An 18,871-nucleotide genomic window follows, 5' to 3' on the forward strand; every position below is an offset into this window, starting at 1 on the left:
AATATTTTTTAATAGTTTTCCTACATTTATCAAATAACATAAATATTTTTAAAATTTGTATCTATGTTATAATAATATTTTTCTAATATTCTAGACTAATGTTTTTTTAATATTTTCTAATGTATTTCTAATATTTTTCTAATAACACTAATATATAATTAACCAATAAAAAATTATAAACCAAAAAGTTAATATAACTAACTAACGTTAATAAGAAATAAATATATTAAATTAACATTAATATATTCTTTGGAAACATAAAAACATTGAAATAATCACATATAAACATACCCAAAATAGCACAATGACAAAAAAATTAGAGGAAAACGGTGTAATTCGCTAAGCATTCTGACACATTCACTCCAATGTCCAAAACAATTTCACCATGCCATAAAAATGAAAATGAAAATGGAAAGCAATGAATTTGAAGCAAAAATCATAAATTTATAATGTTTACATGAACAAAACGAACCTATATACAAGGGATGTTCCCACAAACACTATAGATAAGTTTGCACAAACATATCTAAATAAGAATTTGAAAATTTGTATCAAATTTTTGAATTTGTTCGTGCTACAAAAGTGGCACCCATAATTGTGGGATCACCCAACCAATGTGCTATATCCATGTGTTTGTGTTATGAGATTGAGTTCTTTTTGTAAGCTCATGTATTGTGATTTTCTTCATGTAGCCTATGAGATTTTCAATTAGTTATCTATTGGTGCTTTCTAGTTGCTTGTATATGACTGAGGTGAATGTTGTGATTTATCTATTGGTGCTTTCCAATTGCTTATATAGGACTTAGGTGAATATTGTGAGTTATCTAGTGGGACTTTCCAGTTGCTTGTATGAGACTGAGGTGAATATTGTGGTTTTATGTGATATACTTCTTATTACCTTAGGTTTAGTTATCTATGTGTATGTTTGGAAGTGGCTTACAATGGAGGTCAAAGGCTTAAAGAGGTTGTCTGGGTAACCCATTGTAAGTTGTATTAATAAGTGATAACATTTCATTAAATAGGTTTAAATGAATTAACAAGAGTCAATGTTTTACCTCGCTCATGCCTCAAGTACTAGTACATCTTAGGATGGGAGTAGAGAGGATTCTTGATTGAGACCTTGCCTAATTAGTATGCCTTGTATGTAAGAAAGGATATTGATGCCACATAAAGTCACTAGGGGGTCAGAGTCCAAAGAGGTTGCTAGCCTAGCCATAGAGTTGACTTATGTGATGACACTTGCCAACATGCATATTAGGTTTCCTACGTCTCCTTTTTGTGTCTTGCATTAGAAGTTACTTATGTACTTAGTACCTTTGAGATAGATTTCTATCAGGATTATTTGACCTAGATTCTTGTTTCAACTTTTGGATTGTTATCTGTTTGGGACCTGAGATTATTTCCTGAACATGGTGGGAGTGGTCCGTTTAGGTTCCACGATGTCAAGTGGTAGTGTTTCTTATACCATTGAGATTTGATAGTTGGACATCATTGTTGGATGTACTTGTGAAGATATTCTATTCTTCTAATCTTGTGATTATGTTCTATAGTCATATGTTGATTTATTGTACTTTGATTATTGGAGATCCTGTGAGATATTGTATTTTATCATGATGTATATTCTTTTAACATTTCATATCATGTAACTTGTATAGAGGATGATTGTGAATTTTGGTTATGCCCTATGGAATCTTATCTACTTTCATATTAATTCATTTGATTTCATACTTTTGGTTATTCTATGACATGGACTTTGTTATGTATCAGATTTAATCTTAATATAACTTTTGTATGTGATTCAATGCCATGGAACCCATAAGAGATGTAATTGTTAATGTATTCTTATGTATGTATGTGAGTTATTGCTTATGATATGTTATCTCTTATTTTTTTAATATTTAAAAACAAAATTTTTGGCAAACTTAGTGACATAATAGGTTAATTTCTTTTGGGTTTCTTGCCAGGGTGTTATGCATCAAAGTGTAAGAAAAGGGTTTCTAGGTCCAAATAGTGATCCTCCCTTCTATGAAAAAGAATAGGCATGTTTTCTTGAGAAACATGGGGATCTCTACGATAGCTCGAATTTATTTTTGGGGAGGGATTGAAATGAATGTTTTGAAGGGAATTGGTGATATGAAATTGGGTGGAGTGCTCAAGAGTCCAAGCAAAATCACTAGACTAGAACAAACCCGTAGTAAAACTTAAGAACCTTAACCATCTCTTCCTTCTATTTAGGGAGATCCTCTTTTTTGTGCCTAGCTTTGCAATGAGGGAGAATCCATGTTCTTAAAATAGGGGATTCTTTATGAGTAATAATGTCAGTATGCACCTACTTCACAATAGGCAAGAAGGAGGGAAAATAGGTTTATTCAGCTTAACAGCCAAATGTGGAGAGTTTTAATGCACCAAGTTCTTATGGAATTTATACACTTGTTATTATTATTATTTAAAAATATTAAATTAATACATGTTCTAACCTATTTGTTGAGGTTTCATTAGTGGGACATTATGCCTTGAATCATAACCCTAAGAATAATTATAATACTAAACTTGAACATAAACCAAATATTAAACCCTAACCCTAATCATAATCCTAACCCTAAACTTATCCATGAGCCTGAGACTAGCCCTTTAATCCTAACCATATTATTAATCTTAACTAAATTTAACTCTAAACCTAATCATAATTCAAACTTAACCCTAACCATAAACCCTAACTTTATTATAGAATATTAATATCAACACCATACTTTATACTAAATCATTTTTCATAAATCAAATATTTCTTATAAACCTTGTTAGCCCTAAGCCTAAACCTTGTTATCACTAAGCCTAAACCTTACAAAATCATATCCCTAATCCTAAACTAGATGAATCCTAGCCCTAACCATAACACTACATTATCCTTAAACCTAATTAAAGATTGATTATAATTAAATCCTAGCCATAAATAAACTCTACCAATAATTTGACCCTAACCTTTAAAATATTTATCTTACAAGCCTAGTCATATACCAAACCTAACCTTTATCCTAACCATTATGTAATACCTAAACCTTAACCTAACCCTAATCATGATTGTATATTACTAATCCTATTTATATTCATCATCATGCACTAGTAAATTTGGACTCAATTTTCGATGAATTTTGGTCAAAATTTTAATCCACGTTGGTTAAAATTTTGAGCAAGTAGTTCGTCACTATTTTTCTCATTGAAATTTTGACCAACTTGCAAGTTGGTCAAACTTTCAATGAAAACAATTGTTGAAGAGTTTTTCTCTCTACTAGCTCTGATTTGTCATTGTTGGTCAACATTTTGACCAAATATTGGTCAAAAAATTTCAAGAAATGGTTAAAATTTCGACCAATTGTTGGTGGAAAACTTTCAAGAATTGGTCAAAATTTCCACCAATGTTTGGTCAAAAACCTTCAAAAATTGGTCAAAATTTTGACTGATTCTTGTTAGAAAACTTTTAGGAATTGGTCAAAAATTCCACCAATTCTTGGTTGAAAGCTTTCAAGAATTGGTCAAAATTTCCATCAATTCTTGGTAGAAAACTATGAAGAATTGGTCAAAATTTCCACCAATTCTTGGTTAAAAACTTTGAAGAATTTGTTGAAATTTTGACTAATTTTGGCCCATCCCTTGACTAGGATGCCATGGTCATGACCAATGGGTTGGTCAAAAACTTTCAAGAATTTGTGGAAATTTCAACCAAACATCATTTTTTTAAGAAAAAATTTAGTAGGTGAATCCCCCAACAAATGTCTACCCATGGACTCTCTCTTAGATCATCTTCTTGGACTAGCACAATTTCAAAAGAGGCTTGGTAGTGGTTTCTATTCTATAGCATGTTTGGTTTGATAGTGGTTGTCATTGTGGTTTCCTGGAAAGAAATCTGAAGGGCAAACCATTATCTAGTAATTGTGTTGCTTATCGCGAGTGATGAGGGAGCCATTTCCAAGAATGAGCAAAGGATGAATGTAGTATCAAACTCAAAATGAAATCAATGATATCAGATCTATAAGAGTAGAATGAAGCAGCAACCCATTTTCTATGTGTGGCTTCCCAAATATGCTTTTCTTTCACTATATTAGAACAAATTTGGGAGTGTGGTTTAATAGTGATTGTTGTTTCAGTGTGTCATTGCAGTGATCTAGAAAGTGATGGTAAGGGCAGACCTTTCATCTAGCACTTGGGATGTTTGTACAAGTGAGTAGGGGAGCTTCTATTATGCAAACCTAGTTAGACGGAGCATAGCTATTGGCACCATATCACCAACCATAGATGAATCATTTAGAGCAATGAAACTTTATGGGTGTCAAGTTTGATACTCTTAGGGAGGCCCTTTAAAAAATCAACTACCATGAGGATGCACATGAAGATCTTCCATGATAGCAAGGTTTCAGCATAAATGGAATCATTATTGTGACAATCACCAAAATTCAAACTCTCATTGGATCACTGAATCCATAGGTCAGGTGTCTTCATTGGGCTGATATATCTGATGTATCTTCATCTAGTGTGAAAGAATTTTCTTTTTGAGTAGCTAAAATATGTTTTATTAGATATGGAAGTAGATGTGGTAAGGATGTTGTTCTTAGATACATATCTTTTCCTTTATCATGTTGGTATATCTGTTTCCCCTTTTTTGACATTTTGAATAGATTTGGGCTTGTGTTTACTAATGTTGCAAATTTTTAGTTTGTGAATAGTCTGAGACAATGACTTTGTAATATATTTTATCATGTAGGCTTTACTTTTGATGGTTTAAAATTGATTCCTTGAAAATGTGGTTTTTCATAGTTTCCTATACAACCTTTGCAATAAAATTAATGCTAAGCTAATTTTTTCAAGTATACAGTGGATTTTGACCATGGGTCAACTATTTGTGGAATGGTTATACTTCTTTTTTCTTGGTTAGGAAGTGTTAGCCCTATGATGCCTTCTTGATGCAATATTTTTTAGCTTATTTGATATAAGTCTAGAAAGCTAAAGGCTCTTGCAATTTGAGTTTTCAATGATAGAGGAAATTTACTTCGACCGTTTCGTAATGGGTAGGCATTGGCATGCCATATAAGCTAGTCATGTTGGGTGAAGCTATAGGAAAGGTAGTAGACCTCAATTACATTTCCTTTCCATAAGGAAGCATTAGATGCCTTTTCTATATGTGTATACAATGGTCATGCATATGTCAACAGTTCAAATCTTTTGTTATTTAGCGATTCAAGCACTAACATCATTTTATCATACTTGATGGCCAAGTGCACATAACATTCTTGGTTTTAACTTTACACCAACACATGAGGTATTATTTTTTTAAATGATTTTATTACCTTTGAAAACAAATGTGTAGGTGAAGACAGGTATGCTTTCTTTGACTGGAATTATTCAAGCCTTGTGTAGAAGCCTAAAGGAGTTGTTGGTCTTAGATGGTTTTGACATTTGAGTGTCAATACACTTAACCACTTTCTACATTGAAGCTGAGTATACTATGTATGCCAAGCCACAATGTGTGCCGAGTCAAATTTCCAATAGGTGTTGAATGATTTTAGGTGTTGAACAGTATATAAGTGTCAAGTGATACATAGGTGTCGAGTCATAGTTGATGCCGAGCAAGTCAAAATGTTTCATATGTTGAGTGAGCTAAAGTTATACATGTGTCGAGCAAGATAGAGTGCAATAAGTGCCAAGAAAATGAGGATAGTATAAGTGTTGAGCACCAATAGTCCAATATCTGTCGACTAACACAGAATTATCATATGAGTTTGTGCCCTCAGAAACTCAAATGTAAACTATTTTTGGAGCTGACATAGAAGGATTTTGAAAGAGAAAAAGGATAAGGATGAATCTTTTACATTTCCCATGCAATCAACATGTAGCCAATCAGAAAAATGGAGAAGGCATGCAACCAATGAGGTAAATGCAAGGAATGATTGGGAACTTAAGATTCAATATGGATTGTAGATCCATACCTAACCCTAAGTCTTCACAATCTTTAAAAGGAGATCGAAAACTTCATTATGTGTGTGGATGAGAATAGTGCATGGGGAGACTATAGTGAAATTCAGTATGAAGTGTGAATGACTTAGAGGAACTAAGTAGCAATTACATATCCAATTGATTAGACTAGCATAAGGAACACAATCAGATATCAGATCACAAAGGATCAAGAGTAGAATGAGTAGATCAAGTGCTTGAAATTAGCAATTGAAGATTGTAAGCAATCAGGTCAAAGATTCCTAATACTTTCTAGCCATTGTATTAAGATAAGTGAAAATCCTATATTGATAGGTTAGCCTAATAGCTATTTTGTAGATCCTTTGAAGAGGTGATTAAATCTTTTAATAGGGTAACACTTCATGTAAAGTTCTTGTAAATCCTCTAACTAGATCACTATTGACACAATGTAAAGCCTTTAACAGGGTAGCCATCAGAAGTGGTCAAACATTTAGTGTTGTATTGATTTTTGTAGGTATCATCCCCACCCCAGTTTTACTTTCTTATTCCTGGAGGGTTTCTGGTTAGCAAATCTGGTGTTATGTGTTATTGCATGTGTTTACTTTATGTTCATTTATATGTATACATGCATTTAGTTTACTTTTCAATTATATGTTTAAAGGATTGAAAAAGGTAAAAAGTGTGATACTTATGATTCACCACCCCCCCCCCCCCACCCTCTCTCAAAAGTACTCTTCCCATTTTGAACATTTCAACAATTGGTATCAGACCTAAGGTTCTCACAAGGAGAAGCATAATAGCCTAGAGAAAAGATCTAAAGATGGAAGTCGTCAAACTTGGGAAGATCATAGACAATGAGGTGATCGATGTGCACCTCGTTGTACACAAATTGGAAGAAGCTAGAGAAGAATTGAGAAAGTCCTTAAAAAGAAGGAAGGATATAGCCATAGCTGAAAATGACATACACTACAAAGAGATTGATACCACACAAGTGTTTTCCAATGGAGATTCCAAGGAATTTGATGCAGTAATAGTAGAACTGATGGAGAAAAATAGGGCACAAGCTAAAGAAATCAAAATACTTAAGCTTGAACAAGAATCACAAGCCATAATGCTTCGTGAAGTGACTGAACGAATGAAGAAAGCCATTGAAGACAAGGCCATGATAGAAGAAGACAAGAGAAATCTTACCAATAGATTGGAAGAGAAGACAATTGAGTTTGAAAGAATATAAAACATGCAATTGGACACCTTGAGTTAAATGATGAATGCTCACCATGAGCTAAACATGAAGGACATTGAGATTTCCACCTTGAAAATACAAAATGAGCCACTACAGAATGAATTAAAAAGAGAGAAAGAGATAGTAGAAAGATTCAACAAACCCAATGATTCTATCAAGTGCTTTGAGCAACTATTGAAATCACCAAGGGCTAGTAATGATACTTCAAGACTATAGACGAAAGGTAAGAACACTAAACCTACTTGTCATTTCTGTTGTAAAAAGGGACATACCTCCAATGTATGTAGGAGCAAGAATAGTCATCAGCATGATAAGCCTACAAATGCAAGCTGTTGTCACAAGTGCAAAAAGCACGGACATCAAGCACATGAATGTAGAACCAAGACTATGAGGACACTAAGATTTGAAGGTCACTACTACAACTGCAAAAAAAATGGACATAGAGAATTTGAGTGTAGATCAAAGCCTATTTGGACACCTAATCAACCTACAAGAGGAAACAACCATGGTCATCACTAAAACTAGGATTACAACACCAAGTATAGCTATCTCCATTGTCAGGAGTATGGATACATTCCTAAAAATTACATAAGGATACATTTTAGAGGGAATTACAGTAGGTGGCTAAACCAAACCACATGTTTTAGTTTCTTTAAGACTAGACATATCAGCAGGAACTATCCAACAAAGTCAAAAGCACCCAAGACAAAAGAGAAGCTTGATATTGAACAAATAAGAGGGGAAATGAACAAGACTTGGAAAAAGAAAGATGAATGTAGCACATCAAATGGAGGGATCACTTCACTCAAGAGGTCAAGTGATCACACTTCATCCAACTAAGCAAAAGAAAGGTGTATGGGACTAATATACAATGTTATATCATACATCAGTTCCAAAGAACAAAGGAGTATTGCAAGGAAGAATCTGCATGAGCAAAGATGCCAAGTCAAAACTTTGAGGAAGCTATCGAGTTACCCTTGGATGTCAAGTTTCTAATAGTGATCGAGTTGATAGTTGAAGCGAAGTGAAGTAGAGAACTAGTGGAAGCTGAGTAAATGAAATACAATAGAAGTTGAGTCATGGTAAAACCTTCAAGTGCCAAGTTGATAGTTGTGTTTTGACAGGTATAAGGTTGAATTTTGCTCATTTTCACACCATTCAAACATGGAGCAAAGAAAAGAAGAGAAAAGAAGTGATCAAGTATAAACCTAATAGCCATTTGCATCGATTCCAATATAAATTCAGCATGAACTCGTCGAGTTAAAGGTATTTATCAGGTGCCAAGCTACACAGAGTTAAAAATTTTAGTGCATTTAAACCCTAGTTTGGTATAATGGCTTCTAGCTCAAGAAACCCCAAAGGAAAAGAGAGTCATGAGGTCCAATTAGTTAGCAACGAGGTCAAACAACCAAAATTTAGGCCAATCCCAGAAGTTGCCTATAGAAATGATCCATCTGGTGCATTATCCATTATTCCACCTAAAGCAGTCATGGTGCAAAATGTAAGAAAATGTTACAACTGCAAAATTGGTGCCATAGGTGATTTTGAAATATTCCAAGCTTACGAAAAACTATGTGAGAACAAGATTTTGAAAAATGAATTTGAGATAGTTGAGGAAAAGGATTTGACCAATGCCCTGGTCTACCCTATAGGATTCAAAGCTAAATGGATATAGATTGTTTTAAGTAGAATTCATGATGGGTGTTTATGGATGGAGACAAGACCAATTAAGATTAAAAAGAGGATATTGCATAGGGTTATAGGATTCCCAACCCTAGATTGGCCAAAGACCTTGAAAAGTGATAGAAGGGAGGTCACTGAGAAGAATACTGGTGCCAAATGGAATAAGAGGGGTATGACTATTGACACCATAATTGATCCTCTTCTAGATTTTGTTGTGAGAATAATATCTCACAAATTATATCAATTCAAAAGATTAAATAGTGTGCCATGTATAGTAGTTGATGTAACCTACAAACTGGTGAAGAAAGATCACACATATGATCTGTCATAACTTATGTTGTAGAAAATTAATGAAAACCTAGGAGCAATAAGGAGATCAAAAGGTGCACAACATAAATTTGGCTCAGTTCTTATGTGTATATTCTTCCATGTTATGGAAGAATCTCCTTCTATACAAAAGGTAAATTGGAACCCCAACAAAACTGCAATTACACAAATCAACGAGTTCATTGATCAAATGGGTGACAATTTTAAAGCACAAATGACAAGTTATTTTGAAGACTTCAAGAAATCCATGAAGCAGAGAATGTGAATACCAATTTCATGAGAAACATGTCAATGACATATGCTTCTTGGTTGACATTGACTACACCTTTATTTAGCTAGCAATACCAAGAGTAAGATGGCTAAGGCCATTAGGATATGAAATTGATATAGATGAAGCCTCAGTAGCAATCACAACATTGCTAGTAGAAGAAATAGATAAGGCAACACCTCACTTTAGAACATATGATGTTGTCAAATCCAAAGTTGAGACTGAATTAAAAACAATCACTATTATCAAGAAGAAATATAAGTTGGTAAAGAAGATAAAGAAGAAATTTGGAGCAAGCATTGAAGGTGAATTAGGTGAAGAAGAAGAAGAATAAGTAGTAGAAGAAGAAGAAGGTGAAAGTGAAGAAGAAGAAGAAGAAGAGAAAAGGAAAGGTCCAATAGAGTTGACCAAAGGCTTAGGAGAAGACAAGGAGGAAGGTGCCAAGGAAGAAGAAGCCAAGGAAGCATCTACACCAGCCGAGAAAAAAAAAAGAAAGGTAAAAACATAGCCTACAGCTCAGCCCAAGCCTAAGAAGGTCACTAAGCCAGCTCAAACTAAGTGAACTCCAGCAAAAAGGACCACTAAAAGGGCATCCACTCAAAAGGACAAAGAGGAAACAAAAGAGAAAAGGAAAGTTAGTGAATAGCCTTTTGAAGAGCCAAAGAAGAGAAGAAAGTATGTGGCATAGCCAGATACTGATGATGAAGAAAGAACAAAATCAGAGGACATCAACCAATTTAAATTGGTAAGCCATCCTCCTAAGGATGCAATTGATAAAATTTGTGATAAGATTAAAAATGCAGATTTGAATGATTTAAAGTCTCTTAATTTCAAAAAGCTTAGTACAGAAGAGCAGAATAAAGTATAGGAATTTTTGTATGCCATGATGGTAGAATTTAAAAACACACCTCTAGAACTTGACAATACCATGCCTAAGGAGTTGTATGAGATAATTGAGAATAAATGGCATTATTGTCTTAAAATGGAAAAGGAGATTAGAAAATCCACCTTGGCTCAAGTAAAGCATAACATGATAAAGGGTTAAATAACAAAGGCAAACAAGAAACATGGTGGAAAATTTGCACCTAAGTATAGAGCCTTTAGCATCCTGCAAAACAAGATAGAGGATGTAGTAAATAAATCCAAACAATTTTGGGAAAAAATTTATAAGATAACTGATGACAAAGATGAAGAGGCAAATAAGGCAGAAACTAGTGCCAAAGAAAAGATAGAGGAAAAGAAAATAGAAGAGAAGAAAGGAGAGGAAGAAAAGTAGGAGGAAGTGAAGGAAGCAATAGAGAAGAAGGAAGAAGAAAAGAAAGAGGAGAAGAAGAGAATGAGGAAAAAGAAGAAGAGGAATTAGCTAAGGGAGAATAAATGGCAATAGTTGAACAATAACAAGAAGAGGAACAGAGTGTGCAAGACCCACAAATGCCACCTCCTAGCCCTCCTCATAGAACCATCACACCTATAGACACAGTAATCATTAAGGATGTGCCTAACAAGTTAGCTCAGAACATCAATCCCTTTACTATAGAGGATCTCTCCAAGATCCTTCATCAATCTAATTTACAGGCATAGTTATGCACAGGTCCTGTATTGGTGAGTGTAGATGAACTACAAAGAATAGTAGTAGAACCAAAACAAGAAAAGGTGAATCCAAAGGAACCACCTTTCACATATACAACTACTTGCACTAAGATTTTGATGCTTCCACCACCACCTCCACCAAGTACAACAAGTGATACTATTCAGATGTCAAGTGCAATAGAAGGGAAATCAAATGAGAAAGGGGATACCTCAAAAGAAAAGGAGTAGGTTGCCATACAAACATTGGTAGAACTACCAAAGACTAGCATTCCTACAAAGACCATTCAAAAGTCGAGCACTGAAGCCATTCCCTTGCAATTTTCAACTCCAGGCTTGAGCTCAACAAGAGTGGCTAGGGTACTTCACTATGGAGACCCTGAATTAGATGAAGATGTTGTAAAACCCTACTATGACTCCAAGACCATCACAATGGCACAAATGAATGAAATGAAAATTGCATTAGACAAAAGGATGAGGCATGAAATACTAAGGAAAGAGTTCAAACACAAGCAAGCACTACATGAGATTAAGGACATCTTTATAGATGCCTTCAACTTGCAGTCACCAGATGAAACAAAGCCAATAATAGAGAAACTATTAGATATAGTTGACCAAGTGACTAATGAAGACCAGGATACTAATGCTAAACTCATGGAATTGTGAGAGAGAAAATTTCAAGGAAAATTAAATGAGAAGATATCAAGTGGAATAGCACTTGAACAAGCAGAGCTGGCCAAGAAAATAGATAAGGTCAAAGTTGTACTTGAGAACATTTTCTCATTGTATAGGAAGCTGTGTGATTTTTCCAATTTCACAAAAGAAAAAAATATAGAATAATGAGCTTGGAAAGAAACTTTAAAATTTCTAGCATGCAACTACCTAGAGATCCTACTCAGAGTGAGAAGCATTTTGCACAAATGCTTCACACTCAAAGGGAGTTAGCTATACTAATAGCAGAGGAAGCCAATATAAAGGCTAAATTAATGCAAATCCAATCCTCCATCACTCCACATTTAGAATTCCTTCACAAGGAGCAAGTATATGCTGAAATAGTTCTAAATAAAGATCCTAATCTTTCTACACTTGATGGACTTGTACACCTTGTTGCAGAGACTACGATCTAGCACAAGTCACTTGAGAGTGCTTTGGAGAATTGGGATGCAGCTCTGAAGCAATAATGGATGTAAATAGTAATTTTTTGGCTAAGTATGCTATTACTCCTTAGAACCATTTGACATAAGTGTCAAAAAGGGGGAGATATATGTTTTAGGGGAGATAATAAAAAATGGGGAGAATACTATAAATTTTGTTTACATTTCTTCATTCGTTTTGAGAATAAGAAAGAAAAAAAAAGGGGAAAGTTTGTAGATAGCCAAAATAGGGGGGACATAAGTAATAAGCCAAAAAAAGGGGGGGGAGAAAATTTTTTTTGACAAACATATGGAAGATAGCTCTATTCCAGATCTAATAAAAAATGCAGAGATCTGATAGATCAAATCAGAACACAAGTATAGATTACAAACACAAAGGAAAGGAAAAAGAGTATTAGGCACATTCAGAACACAGGTATAGATTACAAACACAAAGGAAAGGCAAAAGAGTATCAAGCACATTCAAGACAAAATTTTTGGTTTCAAGAATGAATAAGGCACAATGAACTTAGGAGGAGTTATAAGGCATTTTGAACAATTTTTGAATTTTTTTTGAAATTTTGTGGATAAGGTACTCATAAGGACAGATTAGTGATGTTTAGTTAAGTGTTTTTGACACTCATGTCAAAGGGGGAGATTTTTGGTCTTAGATGGTTTTGACATTTGAGTGTCAATACACTTAACCACTTTCTACATTGAAGTCGAGTACACTATGTATGTCGAGCCACAGTGTGTGCCAAGTTAGATTTCCAACAAGTGTCAGGTGACTTTAGGTGCCAAGCAATATCTAAGTGTTGAGTGATATATAGGTGATGAGTCACAATTGATTTCGAGGAAGTCAGAATGTTTCATATGTTGAGTGAGCTGGAGTTATACATGTGCCAAGAAAGACTAAGTGTAATAGGTGTCAAGCAAACTAGGATAGTATAAGTGCCATGTACTAGTAGTCCAATATGTGTTTAATAACATAGAATAAACATATGATTTTTTGCCCTCACAAACTCAGATGTAAACCATTTTTGGAGCTCACATACAAGGATTTCGAATGAGAAAAAGGATAAGGATGAATCTTTTACATTTCCTATGCAATCAGCATGCAGCCAATTAGAAAAATGGAGAAGACATGAAACCAATGAGGTAAATGCAAGGAATGAGAAGGAACTTAAGATTCAATATGGATTGTAGATCCATACCTAACCCTAAGTTTTCACAATATTTAAAAGGAGATCAAAAACTTCATTGTGTGTGTGGATGAGAATAGTGCATGGGGAGACTATAATGAAATTCAGTATGAAGTGTGAAGGACTTAGAGGAACTAAGCAACAATTACATATCTAGTTGATTAGAATAGCATAAGAAACATGACTAGATATCATATCACAGAGGATCAAGATCAAAATGAGCAAATCAAGTGCCTGAAATCAGCAATTGAAGATTGTAAGAAATCAAGTCAAAGATTCATAATACTTTCTAGACATTATATTAAGATAAGGGGAAATCCTATGTTGATAGGTTAGCCTAATAGCTATTTTGTAGATCCTTTGAAGAGCTAATTAAATCCTTTAATAGGGTACACTTCATGTAAAGTGCTTATAAATCCTCTAACCAGGTCACTATTAACATAGTGTCAAGCATTTAATAGGGCAAGCCTTTCATAGGGCAGACTATCAAAAGTGGTCAAACATTTACTGCTACCGTGATTTTTGTGGGTATCATCACCAACCTAATTTTACCTTCTTATTCCTAGAGGGTTTCTAGGTTACCAAATCTGGTGTTATGTGTTTTTGCATGTGTTTACTTTATGTTCATTTATATGTATACATGCATACAGTTTACTTTTTAGTTATATGTTTAAAGGATTGAAATAGGTTAAAAGTGTGATACTTATAATTCACCACCCCCACCCTGCACCTCTCAGAAGTACTCTTCCCATTTTGAACATTTCAACAAGAGTATCTATAGGAGGTACATTGTATTATAAGTAAGAAATAGTCACAGTTCACAATTTTCTTATCCTACATCAAGTAAAGCATCGACAACAAGATGAAGTTTTGAAATTGTTTGATATAACGAGACTAAGTGATTAGATATTCCCAAATGGTACTTATCCATTTATATTATTAGAAGCTGAAGACTTCAAGAAAATAATCTTGATATATTGAGACCCAAATAGAAGATGTTATTGGACAGTAAGGGTATTCAACAAGAATAGTTTATTGCATACATATTAAACATGATAAACATCCAACTATTCCTTTATTAATTTCTTTATTGTTCAAAGCATGGTGCCAATGAAAAATCTATACTTAAGCTTATCCAAAGTATGATCTGGATTCAATGATCTTATTAGTCTCCAACCACCAAGTTCTTATAAACTTTTTTTTGTTCGAAAAACCATCTTCCATGTATCCTCCATATAAATGTGATGATACCTAGATTTGAGATCCAACTTAAGAAAATACTTTTGGATGTTTAAATTATTTCAAAAATACATTTGTGGGAGTGAACCCCTATTTTTTATGGTGATCTTGATCAAGACTCTATAATCTATGCCCATTCCCCAAGAGTTGTCCATCCTCTATACCATGGCACCAGGTGATATATGTAAAGTATTAGTGCACATGTCCTCTTTTTGTAAGAACTCATGTTATTTTTTTTACACTTACATTGCTACCAACAAGTGATTCCCTAGATAAACCTAAGTTATGGAGATTTGGGAAGCAATTTAATCTCATGCTCTACCCCTATTTATGGTGACAAACATTGAGGAGCTTGGAAGTATTAGTGCATATGTCCTCTTTTTGTAAGAATTGGTGCTTTTTTTTTACACTTACATTGCTACCAACAAGTGATTCCCTAGATAAACCGAAGTTATGGAGATTTGGGAAGCAATTGAATCTCACACTCTACTCTTGTTTATGGTGATAAATGTTAAGGAGCATGGAACATGTCTTGAAAAGAATCTTTAGCTTTGCAAACTCTAACACGCTAATAGTACTATAGTACAATCAATTGTAGAGATTTCTAGACCATCATTTTGTTGATCTTTCAAAATATGGAAACAAGGCTATATGTTTTCCTATATAAATATAATCACTTGCTTGTACCTTACCATGGCAAAATTTTGGGCCTAGTCTAAAGTGTGTTGTTGATATACTTGATCCTATCCTTGATCCATCAGTATTTGTTAGCTCTCCTTAAGGCTAAGAAGTATCAACTATGATACATATTGCCTTATTTAATGGGGTTTTTTCTACAACGAAGGTTGTAACTTGAGGCTCCAGTTTGTTGTGAAATTTGATGTGGAACGAAGAGTGAAACCTGAAATGAAGGGACATAAATTTACAGTAAAAAGTCAGAGAAAGGGAGAAAAAGTAAGAGATTAAGTACTTGTTCTTAATTCTACATTTTTAAAAGGATCTAGCTGGCTCTACTTTAGTAGAAATATATCGAGCTTGCTTCTCATACATTCAGATTTAGTAATCAATTGGTTGTTTTGCAACTACTAGTGATAAATACACCCACTTATTATTTTATTGATCTTTTGATTTATGTAGCTTTAGGTGTGGGAATGATACATTGTATATTTTTTGTTTGGCATGAATATGCAAAAACAAAAGTTGGTATCATGTGCAATATATATGTGGGACCATATATCTCTTTTCAAATAAAAAATGTTCCAAAATGAGTATACAATATTGTTCAAGATAAATGTTCTAAAATTCTTTTGGTCTCTCACCACCTCAAATGTGGGGATAAAGCTTTATACTAGAAACTAAGCATGTAATAGAAGCCTAAATCACTCTTGAGTATAGTAATTATTGAACTTTTAACTACTAATTAGCATATTTAGATAAAGTCTAATTCTTATGCATTGTAAGATTTAAATTTTAAGAAATAGAAAACTAATGAATAGAGGTGTATCAGTCAATAGAGTATACCTAACTTTCTATGATGATGGGATAACTTTGTTGTATGGTTCTTTTTTTAAATTGCATTTGCTTTAATATTTGTGAAAATTATTGTTTCTATTATAAGTTCATCATTTGCATTATTAAGTCGCAACTTTATTGAATATTGTATTCTGGGATGGGACAACTTACCATGGACAATTTTGTTGAATAGTGCAGACATTCTTCAACCTCAAGAGAAATACTTTTAGACAATTTTTTGTAATTAAAAGTATAGATTAAATTGAACTAGTACTTTTGTATAGTACAAACATTCTTCAACCTCATGAACATGAAGATCATGATATTGCCCTTGACTAAATTGAACCAATACTATTGTATAGTACAAACATTCTTCAACCTCATGAATATGAAGATCATGATATTGCCCTTGATCATCCATTCTTATCATATGATATTAAATGTGGATTGAAGATCATTCCAATCATCATCAAACATATTTTCTTATTTCTAGCTGAAATCCGTTTGTGTATTGTTCAAGTTGAGCTTCTAAAGGCTAGAGACTTAAGGAAATCCCCATATATGTCTTATAGTTCATTAACTAAGTTTTTTTATTTCTAAAACTGTATATTTTTTCCACTAGAATGTCCAATTCCATCAATACCATATACTGCATGTGATGCAAAGTGTCTACCAAAATGCTTCAATCTATTAGGTCTATCTGATCCAAGTTTCATTTCATAACATTGACAATACATTAGAGGCATCTTCCATCAACAATAAATCCAATTCCTAATCATCCTTTCCTTGGATTAAATAATCAAATAACAATTAATAAACATCTATCAAAATATAAGGGTAGTGTTCCTTTCTTTCTACTTTTATCTTCCCTCAAATATATTACACAAAGCATATCTTGGTATCAATGAAGTCATTAAACATTGTTCATGCAATTGCTAATTATATTATCTCCCCCATCAAATGGGTACATTGGTCATGGATGCGCTTGTTAGAAATGTGAAGAGAAAAACATAATTTAATATAATCAATAAAAAATAACAGTCAATTTTTAAGATAATACTTTCAACTCTGTAATCCTTCTTGTTGTCATTAGATTTTGATTGAGTTTCAAATTGAAATGCCAAATTTACTTTTCTTTCTCTAACATATGCACCATATGTTTGATGTATAGGATAGATGGCTCAAGAAGACATTTGTACTCATGGAAGCCAATATGATGCATCAATTGAGTCATGGTTTAAAAAGGTATGCAGGACAATTAATGGCTTAGAAAAACTATGGAGTGTCAGAAAATTTGTGCATTTATAGAGTGCCTAAAGCTATAAAGATTTCCAAACTAGATGATTACATGCCTAATGTTGTATCTCTTGGGCCTTATCATCACAATATTAATCCTTAGTTGTAAAATAAGGATGTACATAAATTTGAAGCGGTCCATAGAGTTTCATCTAGGCTTGCCATAGATGTGCCCAAGATGGACCAACATAAATTTGAAGTAGTCTATAGAGTTTGATCTAGGCTTTCCATAGATGTGCCCACTTTGATTGCAAAGTTTAAGAAGATAGAACCTCAAACTAGATAATGCTATGATGAACCAATAAATTTGAATGGGAAATACTTGTCATTGATTTTAACAATGGATGCTTGTTTTATTCTTGAATTATGTAGAAGCTCTATGGTAGAAAGATCTAAGACCAATCCAAATCCCTTTAGTCTTATTTTTCAAATATATCTTTTGAAAAACTTCATGTTTTATGCTATACTAGATGATATTATAAAGTTGGAAAATTAAATTCCGCTCTTTGTTATCTTAAAATTACTAGAGTTGGAAGAAGAAAGAATGATCTATATTATTTTCCTCTATTGTATGGTATCTCTCTTATTGCAAGAAAGAATGATCTATATTATATTTTTTGAAAATCACGTAGCCACCAACTAGAGACAATATTCCAAATGTATTTTGTTGTTGCAATTACCTCCATTTTGGAAAGCAATAAATAAACAAATTTAAAACCCGTGTTTTAAACCATTAAATGAGGGAAAGGCCGTCATAGTAGAGAATAACATAGTAAATTGTTGTGCCTCATACTCATTATAAGAGTCTGTAAAATGGAGTGAAAAACATTAGTGGAACAACATGACAACAGAGGGAAATCTAGAAATAAACTTTTCTTACATGTATTTGGCTATAAAGAAAACAATGTAGCTGTAACTTTTGTGGTCACAATGCGAACTGAGACGAAGGGCCCACTCTTTGTAGGGCTGGTGACATGTATGAGATTTCATTCATATCTACAAGATTGAAAATATTTCATTAGTATAAAAATTGAAAAATATTTCATCCATACAAAATATATTTATAAGCTAATTTTTTGAGCTGCTTACTTTTAAAATTTTATTTTTATAAATAGATAGTTGTCATTTATTTAGGATAAGTAAACAAGAGAGGTGGTATGCACTGGAAGTAAATATTTTGACCACTGACCTTCCAATGGCAACAATCATGCAACTAAGAAATTCATTCTAGTTCAAGCTAATGGGCCTATATTGATAGATTCCCCTTACATCATAGTACTCAGTTATGAGTTCCATACTTCTTAAATCATCTTTGAATAGTGTAATATAGGGCGGATGCTCTTAAAAAAAAATCTAGTTAAAAATTCAGTGTCTTGCCACAAAAATTGGATGTGCAATCCACACAATGCTAGAGAAG

This window comes from Cupressus sempervirens, chromosome 10 (genome assembly GCF_028749045.1).
Source record: "Cupressus sempervirens isolate cs-2001-9-10 chromosome 10, ASM2874904v1, whole genome shotgun sequence".
Lineage (NCBI taxonomy): Eukaryota > Viridiplantae > Streptophyta > Pinopsida > Cupressales > Cupressaceae > Cupressus > Cupressus sempervirens.